The 19937-nt window shown below is 37.3% G+C and overlaps 1 protein-coding gene and 1 long non-coding RNA gene across 3 annotated transcripts in view; both read right to left on the reverse strand.

The window, feature by feature from the left end:
* Nucleotides 1-9716, reverse strand: part of LOC127434765 (catenin delta-2-like) — a 426842-nt gene extending 417126 nt beyond the window's left edge. For both annotated transcript variants that reach the window (XM_051687724.1, XM_051687723.1), the window contains exon 1: nt 9582-9716. The gene's annotated coding sequence lies outside the window, so the exon portion shown is untranslated. The remainder of the gene's footprint in view (nt 1-9581) is intronic.
* A 2421-nt stretch (nt 9717-12137) lies between these two features.
* On the reverse strand, nt 12138-17000 carry LOC127434778 (uncharacterized). The gene is made up of 7 exons (XR_007896085.1): nt 16923-17000; nt 16272-16414; nt 16043-16127; nt 15679-15829; nt 14880-15026; nt 12935-14243; nt 12138-12800 (listed from the first exon to the last, which is right to left on the reverse strand). It is a non-coding gene; the product is annotated as an uncharacterized LOC127434778 (long non-coding RNA).
* Nucleotides 17001-19937: the final 2937 nt, after the last annotated feature.

Raw genomic sequence — 19937 nt, forward strand, 5'->3', positions numbered from 1 at the left:
TTGCAAAACGACTAGTCTATCAAGTAGAGCATTTTGTGTTTTGTAGTGGAGAGCATGAGGGAATCAGACTGAGGAGAAAAAGGCAAACACTTGGAAAATGGTTTCATCCTTGATAATTACATGCAGTGGAGCATGACTACAGCCTGCAACCCCAGAGAAAGTTGAGGTAATCAGTCAGTCAGTGCACCCCCTGCTGGGGAAAAAGAGATCTGAACCCTGAGGTCATCTTTTCCATGGCTAATCTTCTGGTACTCGTCACTGTGCATGCAGCTTTGTTGTTGCACTGTCTTTGGAATATCCCAGGAGGTCATACAATAAGATAAATCGTGCTAATGTGAGTGTTATAACAACATTTAGGCAGCATATTCTTGTCAAAATATTAAGGCTGTTAATTCAGAGTGATTTATTATATTGCACGCTAAAAATAATTACGGAATCATGCATAAATTCGGTAATAAAGATGCGGTATCGCAACATTGTAAAAAAAAAAATGCTGTTTATGGCACAACGGAAGAATGTACCAGTGAGAAAAGCCCTTAAGTCTACAACCCCAATTCCAAAAAAAGTTAGGACAGTATGGAAAATTCTAATGAAAACAAAAGGATTTGTAAATTCTATTCACCCTGTGCTAAATTGAAAGCACTACAACTACACATTATTTGATTTTTTACCTTGAATGTAATTTTTTTTTTTATGATTAATATACACTCATTTCCAATCAGATGATTGCAACACACTGCAACAGTCGAGTGTTTACCACTATGTAACATCACTTTCATAATTTCTTCTAATAACACTTAAGTATTTGGGCACTGAAGACACAATTTGTTAAGCAAGCAGAATTTTCCCCCATTCATCCATTTAATTTTCTACACAGCTAAAAATAACAGTCTAAAAATAGCAGGTCTGGTGATGAATGCTTTCCGCTCAAGGTGTGCAAAGCAGTTGAGATGCTACGTTATGTCTTGGGTTTCTCATCATGACAGAATAAAAGGCATACTCAGGAATGTGATATAGCAGGGCATTTGCTGGGATTTAGCTTGGGGAGAAGAGAATCTACAGTGCTGTTTGATTAACCCCCTCCTCTCCCTTATGAGTGTTTGCTGTTTCATTCTCAGACCTTTTCTTCTTCCTTTCCAGAAAATCAATATGGTGAGAGGAACGCACACACACACACACACACACACACACACACACACAGATACAGACTCCACTGACTCAGCAAATGAAGATCAGTTGGTCAGAGAATTATTTCCCTCCACACAACCAACACTATACAAAGCAAACATTGTATCATGTGTGCAGAAGAAACCACCAAACATGGAGCTACACAAATAAAAAAGCTCTTTTTTCCAAAGTTACCAAAAATGCATTTTCATAGCACAAACATAAGAAAACAAAAACACATTACCATAATGTAACTGGCATTGAGAATAAAGTGTTTTTTCTGATGTACACCACTTTGATGCCAGACATCCAACAGCTTTTGCTAGTCTTGCGATAACATAAAAACAAGTAAATGCTTGTAATAACACAGTCTTACTAACATGACCTTGATTTCATAAACTGAGCTATTGAGTAGCCCTGCTTATCTATTGACATAATTTCACACTTAGTTCATATTCATACAGTACAAACTAATGCTTCAAGGGATAGGGACAGTCCCATATCCCATGTTAAATGTTTTTAAACTTTTCATCTGTTATTTAAAACAGAACTTCTCTTTATTTAGCTAACGCAAGCATCACTATTATTAATGTTTTTGTTTTGTTTTTTATCTATTTCATGAAAAACTCTAAAGAACTGAAATCATCATTGCATTAAACTCTTATGCTGAATGTGTTATTTGAACCTGTCCCTTTAGGTGGTGATGACTTCAATGATTCATGCTTAATGAGTGGGCAAAAGTGACAGTCTGTTTTAAGCTTGTCATTGCCCACCAGTGGATGATGTTTGTAAGCTATAGCCTATATATTAAGATCTTGCAAGTGCTGTGCTGGCCCTATTTAACCTGTACCTGTCATGTCTCACTGTAAAGTGCACATGGAAAAACCTCCAGAGCAAATAAATACACGTGGCTCCAAATTAAAACTGAACCACCACTTTGTGTAACCCAGAACCTGAGATATGTCCCACGGCTAACAGCATAACCCCACCTGGGGCTGCGTGAAATAAATAATTAATATAAAGGAGAAAAAATATGATGACAGCCTCTTAAATGCCAGGCTTTCTGAATGCTCAATTAGCCTTTGGAGACCTTGATAGCTAAACTAATTAGGAATCTGCACAGCCAAACCTATGACAGGCACAAATGGATCAGTGACTACAGACTTACAGTTATCAACAAGCACACACAAAGCCACTTTAATTCATTTAGTAGAATGAATTATATGAATAACTGATGATAATTACTTGGAGACACAACATGTGAATTTCTCATTTTTATTCAGGAGTATTCATGTCTGATGACCAGGCCACAAGTTGAATATTCTGTATCAACAAGGGCCTGAGTAATAAGCATGGAATCCAGCTGTTTATTTAGTCCATATCTGTAAAAAGAAGTTAACACATTCTCCCTATTTCATCACGAAACACATGGTGATTTCAGAGACAGAAGAATGATATAGAAGACAACCAAGAGTCATGCCCAATGGTGTCAGATAGGGGTGTTACAATTCATTGATCCAATAACCAACGATCCAATGTTATCGATACAACGTGTAGGCTAAATATCGTTAGGCCTATAGACATTTTTTTAAGATGTACTTTTATTTTAATACTCTCATGTCAGCCACATCCGTACGCATTTCCGTCAGGCGATGAAGCAACCTTATTACATTAATTTCACTTTATGAGTGCTAAATAAATTTTTCATGTGGGACAAGGATGTGCACGGGGTCTTTGAAGCCAAACTGCGCTCTGCTATCCGTGCGCTCACGTCAACCGAGCTTACCACGTAACGCGAGCTCCAGTGACAAGATCAGTGTGAGCACATCAACCGGGCGCTCCTTAAATTGCGAGCTCTCGTGACAAACGCAGAGCGCCTCACATGCATGATTAATTCGGGCTTCCATCGACATCGTTGCACATGCAACCAATTTGAATTTTACATGAAAATTTGCTATTTAAAAGTACTATGGAGTAGTTCAACCATCATGTGAAATGTCTTGGCAACACTGACATTCTGAACAGCACTAACGAGGGAAAGAGAAATCACCTGCTGCCCAGCACTAGCATCAGTTATAAGACTTTACACATCTACATATCAACACCCTTAATAACATTTATCCCAGTTAACTGTAACAGAATTTTTCATTATAACTGTGGACATTGTAGCCAAGAAAACCGTGGATAGCACGGATAGTTAAGCTGTAACCAAACGATTGATGATCACTTGTGTGATATGTTACTTTTTATATTATTATCTGTATAATTTTTTTCAACATCTGAAGTACCTTATTTTGTTGTGGATGTCCCAATGTGGATACTAAATTTGCACGCACTTGCTGCAGTTAGATTATAACATGATGGCTCGCGACTTATTGAACCATAATATATGGGTCACTGTGCATTTCTTATCGTGAAGAAAATTGGGAATATACAGCTTTATTAATAAAGAGGTTTTTTTTGTGAGTTAAAGATGGATTGAAGTGAACAGAGAGAGGGTAGTCTTCACACCATTATACACTGCAAAAAAATACGTTTTTGATTTGTTCTGGCTTGTTTTCCAATATAAATACCTAAAACTCCTTTAAAACAACATACATTTTCTTTAGCAGCTATACTGCAGAAGAAAAAATTGTTATCCGAGAATGTTAAATATAATATTAAAAATACAAGCAGCCTATAAGATATTTAGACTTGATTTTAGAGATTAGATCTTGAATACAAGTATATTTAGTCTTTATTGCACTCGCAGAAGTATAATCAAGTGAAAAAAACACTTATATACAAAATACTTATATTTTTAATAATAATAATTGTATTTATTTCTCACACATTATACATTTGCACATATACAATGAAATTCTTTTTTTCACATATCCCAGCTAAGCTGGGGTCAGAGTGCAGGGTCAGCCATGATATGTATTTAAGATACATTCTCTTAAAGCAAGTCTAAATATCTTATATGTTGCTCTCAAGTAAATGTATCTTGTTTTAAGGATTTTTAGACAATTTTAAATACAACCTTTTAAGTCTGGGCACAAGTTCAATAATCGGTTAAGAGCTAATAATTAATCATTGCAATAATCACCGAATAGTCGAACAAGTGTTCTAATAATTGTTAGATTAATTGATTATCAAAATAATCATTAGTTGCTGCCCTAATATCCAAGTTTTCTAAATGATGTTTGATGCGTATCCCAAAAGGTCTCACAGAGAGAGAGCACGAGCGAGAGAGATGTGCATTTTGCAGCTTCATTCATTACTGCAATCATTTATTTCATTCCTGCTGCTGCTGTTGGGCTGGTTGTCGCCAGCCACTTCACAATACGATATGATACATGTCACAATTTAATATACTGCAATACATATGACATGATTCGATATATCGGGATACATCATGGTATCATGATTCGACTCAACTCTTATTCACAAGCTTTCAATTCCAATTCATTTAGAGGATTGCGCATACAATAAATCAGTGATCTTAGGATTTTAAGAATCAACATCACCATCGTTTAAATGAAGATCACGATTAAGTGGAAAATCTATATTTTTACCCGGCCCTAGTGCCAAATGCGTAAGAGAGACCTAAGAGGCCTAGAGTGGTGGGGGGTTAAAACTCATACAGGGGTGAAAAACTCAAAGCTTCGTCATTAATTAATGGTTCAGGCTTTAAAGCTCTTGTTAAATTTTCTTTATACTTGCTCTTAGGAAAATGTACCACAGTCCTTGCATTGTATCCAGAGTTTAACGGTGGTATTAATAAGATTATGGTAACCATAGATAAAACCATGCTTCTCATTTCCATGGTTAGTAATGAAAAACAGTATCCATGCAGAACAAACAACTGCCATAAAAGTGATTTTATGTATATATATGTAAACTATATATGTATTTATATATAAATACAAAATTGTATAGAATTATAAATATATACAATATTTCTGCCAAAACACTATAGTTTCTATAGGTGGTGTTACTAACAGCAATGTAATTAGAATAGTGATGTGTGGATTGAAAAGCCTGTAATTACCAATGTGAATGATGCAATGTTTTCCTCACCGTAAACCCTAAGTTAGAACTCAAAAATGTTAGGCAATCAGTTACATCACATTTTTTAAGTTAATAAACTCCCAAGTTTATAGAACTTTTGGAAAATAGGGAAATAGAAATCCCCTTCCCAGTTTCAGTTAAGTTCCTGTAAATTTACTGTAAAGAGACAAGTTCATTAAACTAAAAACAATTCAGTTTACTTAAAAGGTGTCACTTTTATGAACACAAAAGAAAGAGAAAGTTTTAAATAGGTTACTATATTTGCTCTAATTTGTATGATTGAATTTTTCTCTACTCAAAACTATTCATTGCTGTATTTTGAGCATTAGGGTTTACCTCGTAACTGCTGTTTAGAATGCACAGAGTCTTTAAGGTTTCTATATCTCACATTGTGTTCACTACTGGACTGTGCAGCCTGAGAGCAGAGCAGGTTCATCATTACTGGACCCGCTCTGCTCTAAAGCTGTGGCCAGAGGATGCCCTGCACAATTTAATCGGGTATTGCCGTTTCGCCACAGTTTTGGAGTAGGTCTGTTTGGTGTTTCCCATGCGCAGCAGTAAATGGCAGCACTTTAATTAATAAATGGTCAATTTTGTAGTCGCACAGGTGGGAAAAACAATCGTAAAATACAAGCATTTATTCACATAAGCCCACTACTTGTCCAACCAGCCCACTACTCGACCAGCCCACCAGAAAAAGTACCGGTGCTCCCGATGGCCAGCCATCCCTGCCTTGGCTGTAGTGCTTTACTTTTTGACAAATCATTACTTGATTAAAAATAACACATTAAAATATAGCGAGCCAAAATTATACAGATAAATGTTACAATTTATGATTTTTTTTTACAGATGAAATTGTTTAGATGATGAGGACATTATGGTTTTTTGTTTTCTGCCATTAATACCAAGGGATTTCTTTCTTCACCAATTCACTGAGGTAATATTATTGTTAACTCAGAAGACTGCGTAAAGTTGAAATAATTTGGATGCTGATTCAAATATTAGATAATCACAATCATGTAACTTATCCATCTAATCAATGGATGTTGTGCTATTAATAACTTTAGTACTGCATTGTGGTTGCGTGAAGGCGCTATACACACATGGTCATCTCATCTCTACACTCAGAAACGCTGCCCAGCTTGGATAGAATTCAAAGATATTAAAAAAGAAATACAACAATGTATGCTTGTTCAAATGTGTTTATTCTTGTTTTTATTATTATTTTACTAAATATTTTCATGACAAATTACATGCAAACAGAATTAAGATTTATTGTGTACCATATTATAAGGATAACAAGTATTACTATTATAGTTGATGCTAGATAAAAGTACATATGACGGCTATATGACAAAGTTGTTTCTGCGACAGCTCCAGGGCTCTCTTCAACACTCGATGTATACGCCAGCATTCAAAATCGCTCATTTTGTTCAGTCTTTGCTGCTATAGTGTACTCACTGGCATCCACTACAGGAAATAGTGAATGAGCGAACGAGTGAGTGATTTCGGACACACCTCAAAAAGTAAAGGCAAAATTGACACATCTTTCAATGTGTTTACTTTCAGTTATTGGCAAACAACAAGATAAGTGAGATGGTTGATAAACAGGGTCTCTCAGCTTTAAACGTCCTTGATCCCATTAGCATGCTCCAAGCATCATGTATTTCATGCAAAACCATGAAATTTACAGGGAACGGCACCAAGCACCCTGTAGATTACATTACACGCCTTTGATCCTTGTCCCTCACCATCTATTGCTGCACACCTCTCAGTCAATGAGCTCATTTACAGATGTGATCAGGCAGGCACTGCACAGAAAGATCAGCCCTCTAGATCAATACAGTATTCCCCCCTAATGGAAAAGCTTCCTTACCTCCTTTCCAGCACTGTAAAACTACTCGCACCTAAATGTCAATTAATGCCTTCATGAACAACAATGAATGTTACATTTATATAGCGCTTTTCTGACACTACACTCAAAGCACGTTACGCAGTGAACAGGGGACTCTCCTCAAACACCACCAGTGTGTAGCATCCACCTGGATGATGCGACGGCAGCCATAGTGCACCAGTATGATCACCAAACACCAGCTATTGGTGGAGAGGAGAGAGCAGAGTGATACAGCCAATTAATGGATGGGGATTATTAGGAGGCCATGATTGAGAAGGGCTCAAGGGGGGAATTTGGCCAGGACACCAAGTGAAGCCATTTGTTACATCTTTCAATGTGTGTACTTTCAGTTATTGGCAAACAACAAGATAAGTGAGATGGTTGATAAACAGGGTCTCTCAGCTTTAAACGTCCTTGATCCCATTAGCATGCTCCAAGCATCATGTATTTCATGCAAAACCATGAAATTTACAGGGAACGGCACCAAGCACCCTGTAGATTACATTACACGCCTTTGATCCTTGTCCCTCACCATCTATTGCTGCACACCTCTCAGTCAATGAGCTCATTTACAGATGTGATCAGGCAGGCACTGCACAGAAAGATCAGCCCTCTAGATCAATACAGTATTCCCCCCTAATGGAAAAGCTTCCTTACCTCCTTTCCAGCACTGTAAAACTACTCGCACCTAAATGTCAATTAATGCCTTCATGAACAACAATGAATGTTACATTTATATAGCGCTTTTCTGACACTACACTCAAAGCACGTTACGCAGTGAACAGGGGACTCTCCTCAAACACCACCAGTGTGTAGCATCCACCTGGATGATGCGACGGCAGCCATAGTGCACCAGTATGATCACCAAACACCAGCTATTGGTGGAGAGGAGAGAGTAGAGTGATACAGCCAATTAATGGATGGGGATTATTAGGAGGCCATGATTGAGAAGGGCTCAAGGGGGGAATTTGGCCAGGACACCAAGTGAAGCCATTTGTTACATCTTTCAATGTGTGTACTTTCAGTTATTGGCAAACAACAAGATAAGTGAGATGGCTGATAAACAGGGTCTCTCAGCTTTAAACGTCCTTGATCCCATTAAGGACGTTTAAAGGGTTTACACCCCTACACTTTACGAGAAGTGCCCTGGGAATTTTAATGACCACAGAGTGTCAGGACCTCAGTTTAATGTCTCATCTGAAGGATGTTGCCTTTTAACAGTATAGTGTCCCTGTCACAATACTGGGGCATTAGAACCCACACAGACTGCAGGGTCAGCACCCCCTGCTTGACTCCCTAATACCTCTTCCAGCAGCAACTTTAGTTTTCCCAGGAGGTCTCCAATCCAGGTTCTGGCCATGTTCAACCCTGCTTAGCTTCAGTGGGCAACCAGTCTTATGGCTGATAAAAACAGTCTTGATATATGGGCACACAGGACATAACATTTCCTCTAGAAGGCAGATTCTTTGAAGTGGATTTTCACATTAAGTCCATAGGCTACAAGACTTTTGATTAGCGTAAACAGCTGTGTACCACATCCCCACATCATTAAAGAGCAGCAAACTTCCTATAGTCATAATATTGCCTGATGTTGCTGACAGACCAAGTTATTGATTTTCACAGTCCTTATATTTTTGCAGGACACTTCAAAGGCTGTCCTTTCGTAAATATATGACAAAGTAATAGTTGCAGAGTAGCCACGAGATCATATACCAAACTGAGCTGTGGGGGGACATATAGACCTCTTGACATTTTATATTATTTGTGTCTGTTCAGCAGAAACTCTGTTGGGTTACATTAAATAAAGTAGGAAACAATGTACAGCTGCTTGGATTTCATCCCAAATTCTCATTTGCAGTGTATGGACCTTATACAGTCTTCTTAAGGTGAAAAGTGAGTACCTTTGTAAAATGTCAACTTATTGAGGAGGATGCAAACTCCCGTGGGGAAAAAGGTGGAAAAGTCATAGCAGGTGTTCCAGATGTATATTTTCAGTTTATTTGTTTGTTGTATTTAAAGCTTTTTGTTGTTGTTGTCGTCGTATTTATAGCTTTGTTAAGTGTTTAAGCTTAAACTAACACTTTCATGTGATTTTAATAAGGAAAATGTGGGCACATTAGCTTCAGAAAAGGTGACTGACTATATGTGAATCAACATTTACCTGGAATGTGACGATAAGCTTTCGTTCAGGTGTTTAAAAGGGAAAACTGTATTCCAATTTAATATTTTTAACGCCTTCCATTTCAAATTTGGGTCATTCTCTACAAATGAGCTGCGTTGCCGAAATATATCGTGGTAAAACTGATCGAGATATAGGCTACACAACGCTAGGTCTTCTTTTCTTTTTTTCATTATATTGAGGCAGGTTTTGTCGAATTTACATACTTTCCACCATCTTAACCAAAATAAGCCATTTCAACAGACACTGAGCTTCTCTAAAATAGTGTGTATAATTTTGTACACTCACCAAATGATGTCCAGGGAACAACGCTTTCCTCTCCCCGCTTTAAATCCGAAATTTAGCAGGACAAGGAAACTGCGCTCATGCCCTGCAGAAGGTAGGGAATTGAAGTGTTCTCTGAATGTTGTTTTGGAGAGGGACAAGCACCGGCTGAGGATGAGTAACTGCACACGCTGACAGAGTGAATAACTGCGGTTCGCGCAAAGATGCCTTTCTGTACCACCACCATCCCAGCTTTCATCCAAACGCACACGCACACGCACACGCACAGTCTGGCGCTGTACACATTCACAGAGCACCATCTTCTGGCAGTGTGTGGACATGTCTTACACACCTGTTCTTTATTTAGCTTGCAAGATTTTAACTGATACACAGGGCAACTCACGGGGCGAGTTTATCCTGATACATGGCTATATAAAATGTGATTTAGCAGTTTTAAGAGCGTGAATAATAAAGTAAGACAGGTGTATGTAATATAAATCCTATATTTCTTTCGGAATAAATTATTTCTTGCAATCCCAGAATTTGTCGCCAGTTTGCATTGCGTATTTGGGTTGAGTGCATGCTTTATTTATGTCACACGCGCTTCTCCCTCCCGCGCATGCGCAGGGACATTCCTTCGAGTTCAGGTGACATCATTCTTCTGGAGCTGAAGCTGGTGCAGCGCCTTTTGTGTAACAAACCCACGGCTTTTATTTGAACCCACTGTTTTTATGTATAAAAACAATGTAGTCTTATTTTACACGTCTAACATTTGAGAAGTGAGGTTTAAATTAGCATAGTCACCTCCCAAAATGTGTTCAAGCATAGGCCTATAAGAGATCATGTACAGTACCCATTATTCTGCCACCCCTCATAGTCTGCATGCCACCACTTTGCCACCCCATAAAAACTGTCTAGATCTGCCCCTGCTGTGACAACAAGCTGTACCTGTCACACAGCTCATGCCTACTTGCAGGATAACTGAGTGTACAATCAGCAATCTACAGCAATAAATATTACATTATGCAAGAATTATTAATAGAACAGTGGTTCACTCTGGGTTAATTAGTCTCCATCAACCACAAGGTTATGAGAATAATTTTGTTGAATAAACAAATACACTTTGACATAACAAACTGTTCTGGTCGGGGGGGGCATGTTTCCTAAACAGTAATTATGAAAATCTGAATTAGAATCATTTTATTCACTGGTGGAGGGATACAATAGAATTTGCCTTAAAGGAATACAGTAGTTCACCCAAAAATGAAAAATATCTAATTTGTTCACCCTCATGCCACCCCAGATGTTTATGACTTTCTTTCTTCTGCTGAGCAGAAACTAAGATTTTTAGAAGAATATTTCAGCTCTGTAGGTCTTCACAATGCAAGTGGTGACCAAAATTTTGAAGCTTCAAAAGCACAAAGTAATCCATACGACTCAAGTAGTTTAATCCATTATCAGAAGCGAAATAAGTGTGGGTGAGAAATTGACATTTTACTATCAATTTCCATTTTCACTTCCACATTCTTCTTCTTTTGTTTTTGGTGATTTGCATTCTTCGTGCATATCGCCACCTACTGGACAGAGAGGAGAATTTATAGTAAAAAGGGACTTAAATATTGACCTGTTTCTCAACCACACCTATCATATTGCTTCTGAAGACATGGATTTAACAACTGGGGTTGTATGGATTACTTTAACCCTTCTGTTGTGTTGCAGTAATTTTGACCCAGAACATGTTTTTTTTGTTTTTTTTTTTTGACTTAATCCAATAGGAATAAAACTCCTTGACTTTGTTCACATTTACACTCTAAAAAATGCTGGGTTAAAAACAACCCAATTTGGGTTATTTTGGCAACCCAATGCTGGGTCAAAAAGGGTCGAACCCAGCTGTCAGGTGTATTTTGTTGATTCATGTCTTTCATTTTGAAATGTTTAGTTCTTGTTTCCCTTGTCATGTGATTCCTGTTTTCCCTCCATGTTCATGTGTCATGTTTTCATTGGTTTATTGTTTAATTATCTTGTTATCAGTTCTGTTTGTTCATTGGTTTATGGTCCCCCAAGTCCATGTATTTAAGCCTCATGTTTTCCATTGTGTAGTGGTCTAGTATTGAATGTGAGTGTAGACGTTTAAGTCAAGTCATAGTCAAGTCAAGTCAAGTCAAGTCAAGTCAAGTCAAGTCAAGTCAAGTCAAGTCAAGTCAAGTCAAGTCAAGGTTTATGTTTATATTTAGTTAGGGTTTTTGGATTTCACGTTCTGTAATTAAAACTGCACTTGGGTTTTCATCATCTTCGTCTTCATCATTGCCAGCAGCCAGCACATGTTACACCAGCGCTGGGTTGTTTTGACCCAGCTGGGTTGGGTTAAATGTTTGATACAGCATGCTGGGTTAACTTTTTTTAACCCAAATATTGGTTAAAAATAACTAAACTGCTGGGTTAAAATTAACCCAAATGGGTTGGAAATTTACACAGACATTTTGGTCATTACAACCACTTTAACACACACCCAATGACAAGAGTAACACAGGCTACAGTAATAATAAAATGGTAAACATTTATTGAGAACACCCTGAAATGTATACAATATGCACAACTAAAAACAGTTTTCAGTGTGTGTGCCCGAGTTTGTGCAATTTAAGTGCAATTACAAAGGATAAAAAAATAACTTTTTGCCATTCAACCAACCTTTCTAATATAACGCACTATAAGCACAGGAAAACACAGACAAAATAATAAAAAATGTTGTAGTCATTGTAAAAATATTAATTATTAAAAAATTCATAACAGGCTCTGCACTTACAAAATGTAATCAACATACAAAAAATTAAACACAAATTAAATGCTTAAGATGAAAACACTGTTTGAAAAAATTTATACCAGAGGTGTAGAATGCATTAAATGCGAACATCTATAGCAGTATAAGAAATTTAAATAGATGTGAGAGAAATGTATGCTTGCAGAATCTTTATAGTGGGGGATTCATTTCCAGGAAGTCCATACACCACAATCTGTAAAAATTCCTAAACTGGGGAACATGTTTTGGGGAAATTGACATTTAAGGTGTAGAATGCCATAAAGCAAACATCTACTGCTGCCAGCAATGTGTTTTGCTCAAGTGCTTCTCCGTTTATAACAACAAAGGCTTGAAAGCACTGGTTGTTGTCTCCAAGCATCAGGACTTATGGAAATTCGGTGGTGTTTTTTCGCACGTTGCAGGTACTCAGACATATTGGTACCAATCTGGAAAGAAAAAAAAAAAAATAAAACAAAATATACTGTAACTCTGCATCAATGTAAGAAGAATACAACTCTTGAATTTGTTGTCATTACACTTATAGCACTCTAGTTTCATTGAAGTAGTTCATGTAACTTACAATTACTTTGTATGCTGCACAGCCAGTATACGATGCTGGAATCCAACATGGTGGCTACATCAGTAAAATCCTCACTGGTTCTTATGTCATGACATTTGGTCTCAGGAGAGACAAAAACCAATGTTTGAAGTTACTGGCATTTCCCCGTATTTGATTAGGGCTTATATTAGATATTAGAGAGCAAATAATGATTTAAAGGAATAGTCCCCACATAAATGAAAATTCTGTCATCATTTAACTCACCCTCATGTTGTTCCAAACCTGCATGACTTTTGGTCATCTTCAGAACATAAATGAAGATATTTGAGCTCAGCTGTTTTTGTCCATGTAATCAAAAGCAACTAAAACAAAACTATCAAGCTCCAAAAACAACAAGTTCTCCATGTGGCTCAAATCGTATATCAGAAGTGTTCTGAAGCAATACAATCATTTTATATGATGAACTTAAATTTTAATAAGTCATTTTTACTCTCAAATCAAATCATGACACTCATTCTAACTTGTGTATACAAGAACTACAACACTGCCATTAAATCAAACCTAATGTTATGACATCATGATGTCACTGAGAATCAATGAGGATTGATGCTAGCAGAGGTTTGTGATGTCATTTTGTATGTGTTATGTGTGTTTGCTGATCGGTGTAGTGATTTGATTTGAGTGTGTATCTTCTTCTTTTGGTTGCTCCCATCAGGGGTCACCACAGCGGATGATCCACATCTTTTATTTGGCACGTTTTACACCGGATGCCATTCCTGATGCAACCCTGCCCATTTATCCGGATTTGAGTGATTTGAGTGTGTATAGTCATCAATAATCAATCTAATCATCATATAAAGTGATGGGATCACTTCAGAACACTTCTGATATATGACCCGAGCCGTAAGGAGAACTTTTATGATGCCTTTATGTTCTTTTTTAAGCTTGAAAATACAAATCATCATTGTCTGTCATTATATGGACAAGAACAGCTGAGAACATTCTTCAGATATCTTAATTTATGTTCCAAAGTTGAACAAAAGTCTTACAGGTTTGGAACGACAAGAGGGAGAATAAAAAACAGAATTTTAATTTCTTGCAGAACTGTTCCTTTAAGTGAATACTAAGATATTTTTGGGTGCTTTTTTAAGCTTTAGGAGTCATTAACCTCAAAATCAGAGCATTGTATATGTAGAGTTAACTTACTGTATGTCTATGAAGGCCTTCCTTGTTTCTATGAAACTTGGTCTAAACATTTTCCTTCCAATCTTGTAGACAGATGTTGGAAGCACCATGGGAAGGACCAGTAAAGCAATGTCACTCTGTTTGTCTTTAGAATGAAAACAAACAAAATGTTATCAAATCACTTAAAATGTAAACAAAAAGTCTTGTTAAAGGTGCACTCAGTAATTCTAATCCAACACACTTTTTGTCAAATTTTGCAAATATCTCCTAACACTCTGCTAGCTGTAAATGGGACAAAGTTGATTGGACTGATCTATACAACACTACTCCAGCCAATCGGCAACGGGGGGTAGTTCTTGCACGTGCACAAGATGGTGGTGGGGACAGAGAGAGAGGGAAATTCATTATAAGAGCGATGGCAAATCTGGCTGATGGGAACTTTCTAAACTCCAAGGAAGTCAAATGGCTGAGAAACAGACCAAGAGAAAAAGATCAGACGAATATAAACTAAAAAAGAAGGATTATGATAAGTCGAGGGCAAGGAGCCACGTCAACATCGGCGAGGCTTTTCAGCAGTGGAGAGACTTTGAGAGGATTTGGGGGGACAGAGCTTCCAAAATAGCACTGAAGGGAGAGGTGTGTTTGTTTTGGCAGCTGAGTTTGAATATCAACAGTGTTTCTCAGTAATCTCTAAGTGCAAATTTAATAAAACCTGACCGCAATGAATCTGTAAGTATGTAATGTTGTTATAAAGGAATAATTGACCCAAAAGTAAAAATACCTGCTGACATAGTGTCTACATCAGATAGTAAACAAAGAGCCTGCTTCTCTCTTCTAACTGCAGGATCGTATCCTTAAATACCGAAACCCAGTTCTCTGTGAGTTTTGAAGCACAGTCTGAATTCAAAACAGAGAAGTCCTGGGATATCTAAAGTACAGACAAAAGACAAAAATGGCAAATAAAGTTGTATAAGAAGTAAGAAAATATTGAGCCAATGTTTGTTTCAAATTTAAACCTACCATGCCCGGAGTGTCGAGGAGTAAATAAAACACATTTTACTGCCAATGTGTGAACGGACTGTAACACAGCTTAAAAAATGCAACCTTCCCCGACTTCCTAGGTTGCCTTTAACAGCCTGTAGACTGATGTTTATGCGAAGGGAGTGGGTCAGTTTTGCTGGGAAAATTTATAGGATGTGACCTATATGCGTGCTAACATTAGCTTAGAGATTGAATCCACTAATGTCAACAAACAGCACAACAAAGACTCCAACACAAACTCCACCTAAGCCCAAAAAAGTGTCTGCATGAGCAACAGGTAGCTGGCTGCAGTTCACTTAATGACCACCAGTGTCATTAATAACACGGGTTTTACATATGTACATAATATTTTTGACTGGATACTGTAAGGGTTTAGAAATTTTAGATTTGATTACAAAATTTCAATTTAAACGCTACTTAAGTTGTTGCACACATCCCTAACACACACACACAACCCATCAATATGGTGAATATCTAAACCGCCCTTAAAGAGGAAATCACAAGCACAAACAAACAATCAAAACCTATTTTATATATACCTGGCAAAATCAATCTGATGCTTTCTCTAAATTCATCTGATAAATCAGGAGTCTGTCTTCCTCTGCGGAGCCTTTTCCGTACATTCCGAAGACACTCCTAAAGGAAGCCTGTGGTAGGTCTGTGACTTCGACCTGGACTGAACCATGCTTCCTGAAAAAAAAAAAAAAAAAAAAAGCCATATCATCCAAATGTTAAAGTTTTGGTTACAAATGTGAAGATCTGTTACTCAACTATGACAAAGATTTCCACTTAAGTTCAGCAGAAGGTTTATTGGTATAACCATGACTTTTTTTAGTTGTAGCACCTCGTATGGGCATAACTGGACACATTTTTCATGTACCATCATGATGACACTGTACTCACATAGCCTTTACCCTGGCAGTCCTTAAGCCATGGAAGCTGTTCAACTATTGATGAAGCCAATCTGACATTCGTATCTGCAGTTGGACTAAAAACAACAATGCTATAATTTTAATTTTAACAATACTAAAAAATATAGACATCAACACATCCAGTCTGAGACTTTAAACACAACTCAAAAAGTATTTTATAGGAATAAAGTATTTTAAATTCTATTCAAATGTGTACTTACTTTTCTCCAAAGTGCTCCATCAGATGTGACACTAATATCCGTACCATGGCTCGTTTATCTTGAAGTGAAATGCAGTGCTTTTCATCAATATTATCCAAAATATCTCTGCAATCAGGTGTCATCAGTAGGATGTCTCTTACATTCTAAAAATAAAAGTTTAAATAACCCCACATATTGCTTCAAAAAGATCTTAATTAAAACAGGTTTCGTTAATTCATTCATAAAAACAGACAGGTCTTGTCTAGTAAAACAGACAAGTCTAGACTGGTCAGAAAAAGTAAACCTACAAATGTTGCTACTTAATCCACAGATATCCTATGCTCAGGGCCATGTTGTTTTTCTCCTAGTATGATGGGTTCTTGTCTGGTAGCAGTGCCAGGATCAGGCACTGTTCTTGATTCCTTTCAAAGAAAATATAACTTTATCTCCCTGGTTAGAACTGGAACTTCAAATTTTCAGTAAACTTTTTCTGAATGAGCGATAACTTCCAGCTTGACACACTTAAAGTAACTAGATGTAAAAAATACATGATGTGCAACTCTCAAATGTGCAAAAACAAAAACAAAAAAACTCTGATATCAGGTCCCAAAGACCTTTTGCATTTAAAGCAGATGTAACCCATGCCTTCTACACCTAAAGCCTTGCACTTACGTCAAGCACCTTCTTGAGGTACTTCTGAAATTTTAGACGAAGTCCAATAACTGGGATAAGAGAGATTAGTGTGACGTCATTTAAAAGGACGAGAGTTTCTTGATCAATCTTTTCAGCTGCAAGAGATATGCAGAACAAAGATACTGAAACAAAGCAAGTTGTAGTTTCCTTTAAATTAACTTTTAAAGACTTTTGGACATTCAAAAGTGTTTGGACCCACTGACTTAATGCCTGATATATCTTTTTAAAAATATTAATTTGTGGTCATCTGACGAACGAAAGGCATATACACCTTGGATGGCAAAAGGGTGAGTAAATGATGAAAGAATTTTCATTTTTGGGTGGACTATCCCTTTAAGAGAGCAGTGGACTTCGAGCCTAATGCTCCTGTCTTTTCAATGTAAATTTCAAGGATTATACAATCTGTAATATTTTAAATAAGGGTAATATTTTGAAGAAAACACCACAATATATTATTTAGGCCCTAATAATATGTTGGAAAATTAGCAATGTTCCACTGTGACAACTTACCCCTTATAGGTTTCACCATTTATTTCCTCAATTAATTTAATGTTTTAAGTATCTTTAGATTCTGACCTTGCGGATAAAGAAAATATTTGTATATAATTCTATAAAATATATAGTATAATATATAATATACTTGATTTAAATTTGGAATGTTTTGAGGGTTAGTAAATGATGACAGAACAGTTTGGGGTGAACTGTTGCATTAAATGTCATGTTTCTGCCCTTTATTTCTGTCAGTGGTGTTTTACATGTAAAATGGAATTTAAAATCAGTCTGATCAGTTCATTATGTAGCTATTTAAAGTTGCTTTTGCAATGACTACAGGAACCCTGCAAAATATTATAAAGTAATACATACCTTCAAATGTAATAATTAACTCCTCAAGATTCCACTCTGTCAGTTTACTTTTCACATATTCATCCATCTGTAAGAAAATAAATGCCAGTTAAAAGGCATCTTATCATTATGGCCACATTTTAATTATAACCCAGTTAAAGAGAATTTGACATCACATGAAGCAAACTAACTTTTTTATTTTATTATTATTATTAACAGCTTTATTGATTCCATATAACATATATAAATATAATAATAATAAAAAATAACAAAATATATAGAATCACATTATATTATTTACAACCCTTCACAACCCCCACCCAGCACAAACAGATCCCCCAGTGGTCAAACGTAATTGACAAAGACACACAAAAAGACAATAAAACAGTAGAAAATATTTAGAAATACATAATGGAAAGTATACATTCAAAAACAAAAAGGCTACAACACACACATTTAAAACAACACGTCTCTCTCCACTGCCCCTCCCCGAGAGCCCTCCAAAAAGGCCAAATAGCCACCCCACCTCCTGATGAACATATCCATGTTGCCTAGCCTTCTATATGACAACTCTTCCAAAGCCGCTACCCTGCCCATCTCCTTGTACCACTCATGAAATAAGGGGGCCCCAGCTGACTTCCATCCTCTAAGGATAACCTGTCTGCCTATCATAACACCAGCCAGGATCCAATTCTTCATGTACTTTTCCCCTACATCAATGACCACCCCATCACCTAAAATACAGAGTCTGAAATCTGAGTACCTAATACATCGCCCATAAAACTCTGGACCCTCAACCAAAATTCTTGAATTTTAACACATCCCCAAAAGACATGGGTTGTGTCTCCATCTTCTGATTGACATCGCCAGCAGGTGGGTGTGTCTTTAAGACCAAGCCTATGCAACCTAGAGGGGGTCCAATAGACTCTATGTAAAATCTTAAATTGCATAAGGCAAACCCCTGCATCTCCAGATGCAGATTTGACATTTTTTAGAATCCTAGCCCACACTTCCTCCTCCAATGCCAAGTTTATATCTTTCTCCCATAATCTCTTAATAGAAGTTGAAGTTCCATCCCCCAGACTCTGAATTAGCAGGGAGTAATACATTGATGCCTCATGACTTTTTCCAAAAGCAGTAATCACCACTCCCACAGTATCTGCCACTTTAGGGGGGTGTAAACCACTTCCAAAAACAGTACAGAGCAGGTGGCGCAGCTGTAAATACTTATTGAACTGAGATCTAGGAATCCCAAAAAGTTGAACCAAATTTTGAAAGGATCTCAACACTCCATTCTCATATAGGACACCGAGTGTAGTAACCCCCTCCAAATCCACTCTGACCAGCAAAAAGGGGACTTGTTGATGCATAATTTGGAGTTCAGCCATATGCTTGAGGCAACATTTAAAAAAGTGTCCGAACTAAACAGTCTGGACACTTTTATCCATACCGAGTTCAAGTGTGAGATAATGGGGTGTAACTTAACTTCTCCGATTAATTTGATAGAGAGGCTCTGCAATGGCGAAATAGGAGCAAGAACTTCCTGTTCTATACAGAACCAGGGAGGGGCTCTCTCAGGTGGAAGTGACCAATGAGCCAAATGTCTGAGACCGAATGCATAATAATAAAATAAAATCTTGGGTAGGCCTAGCCCACCTTTGTCAATCAGCCTATGTAACTTATTAAAATGTAATTTGGGACACTTACCATTCCAAATGAAGGACTTCGCTATGCTATCAAATTGCTTGAAATAAGAGAGGGGGACATCTACAGGGAGAGACCGCAAAAAGTAATTGAATTTTGGAATACAATTCATTCTAATAAAATTAACTTTCCCAATCATAGATAAATGTAATGAAGCCCACCTGTCCACATCGCTCGAAAACCGTTTTATTAAGGGGTCAAAATTAACTAACTAAATCAGACAATTTTTCTGGGAATAAGATGCCCAAATACTTAATGCCTTGTTTGGGCCACTGGAAAGCACCCGGCTGGAAAGCCGTTACTGGGCAGTATGCTGTCAGAGCCAAAGCTTCGGATTTAGACCAATTGACTCTATAACCTGAAAACTTAGAAAAGTAATTCTGTGGAGGCAAGGCATAGATCTAGTGGGATCAGGGAAATTGGACGCTAACTTTTACACTCGCTTGG

The sequence above is a fragment of the Myxocyprinus asiaticus genome, chromosome 44 (assembly GCF_019703515.2).
Source record: "Myxocyprinus asiaticus isolate MX2 ecotype Aquarium Trade chromosome 44, UBuf_Myxa_2, whole genome shotgun sequence".
NCBI lineage: Eukaryota > Metazoa > Chordata > Actinopteri > Cypriniformes > Catostomidae > Myxocyprinus > Myxocyprinus asiaticus.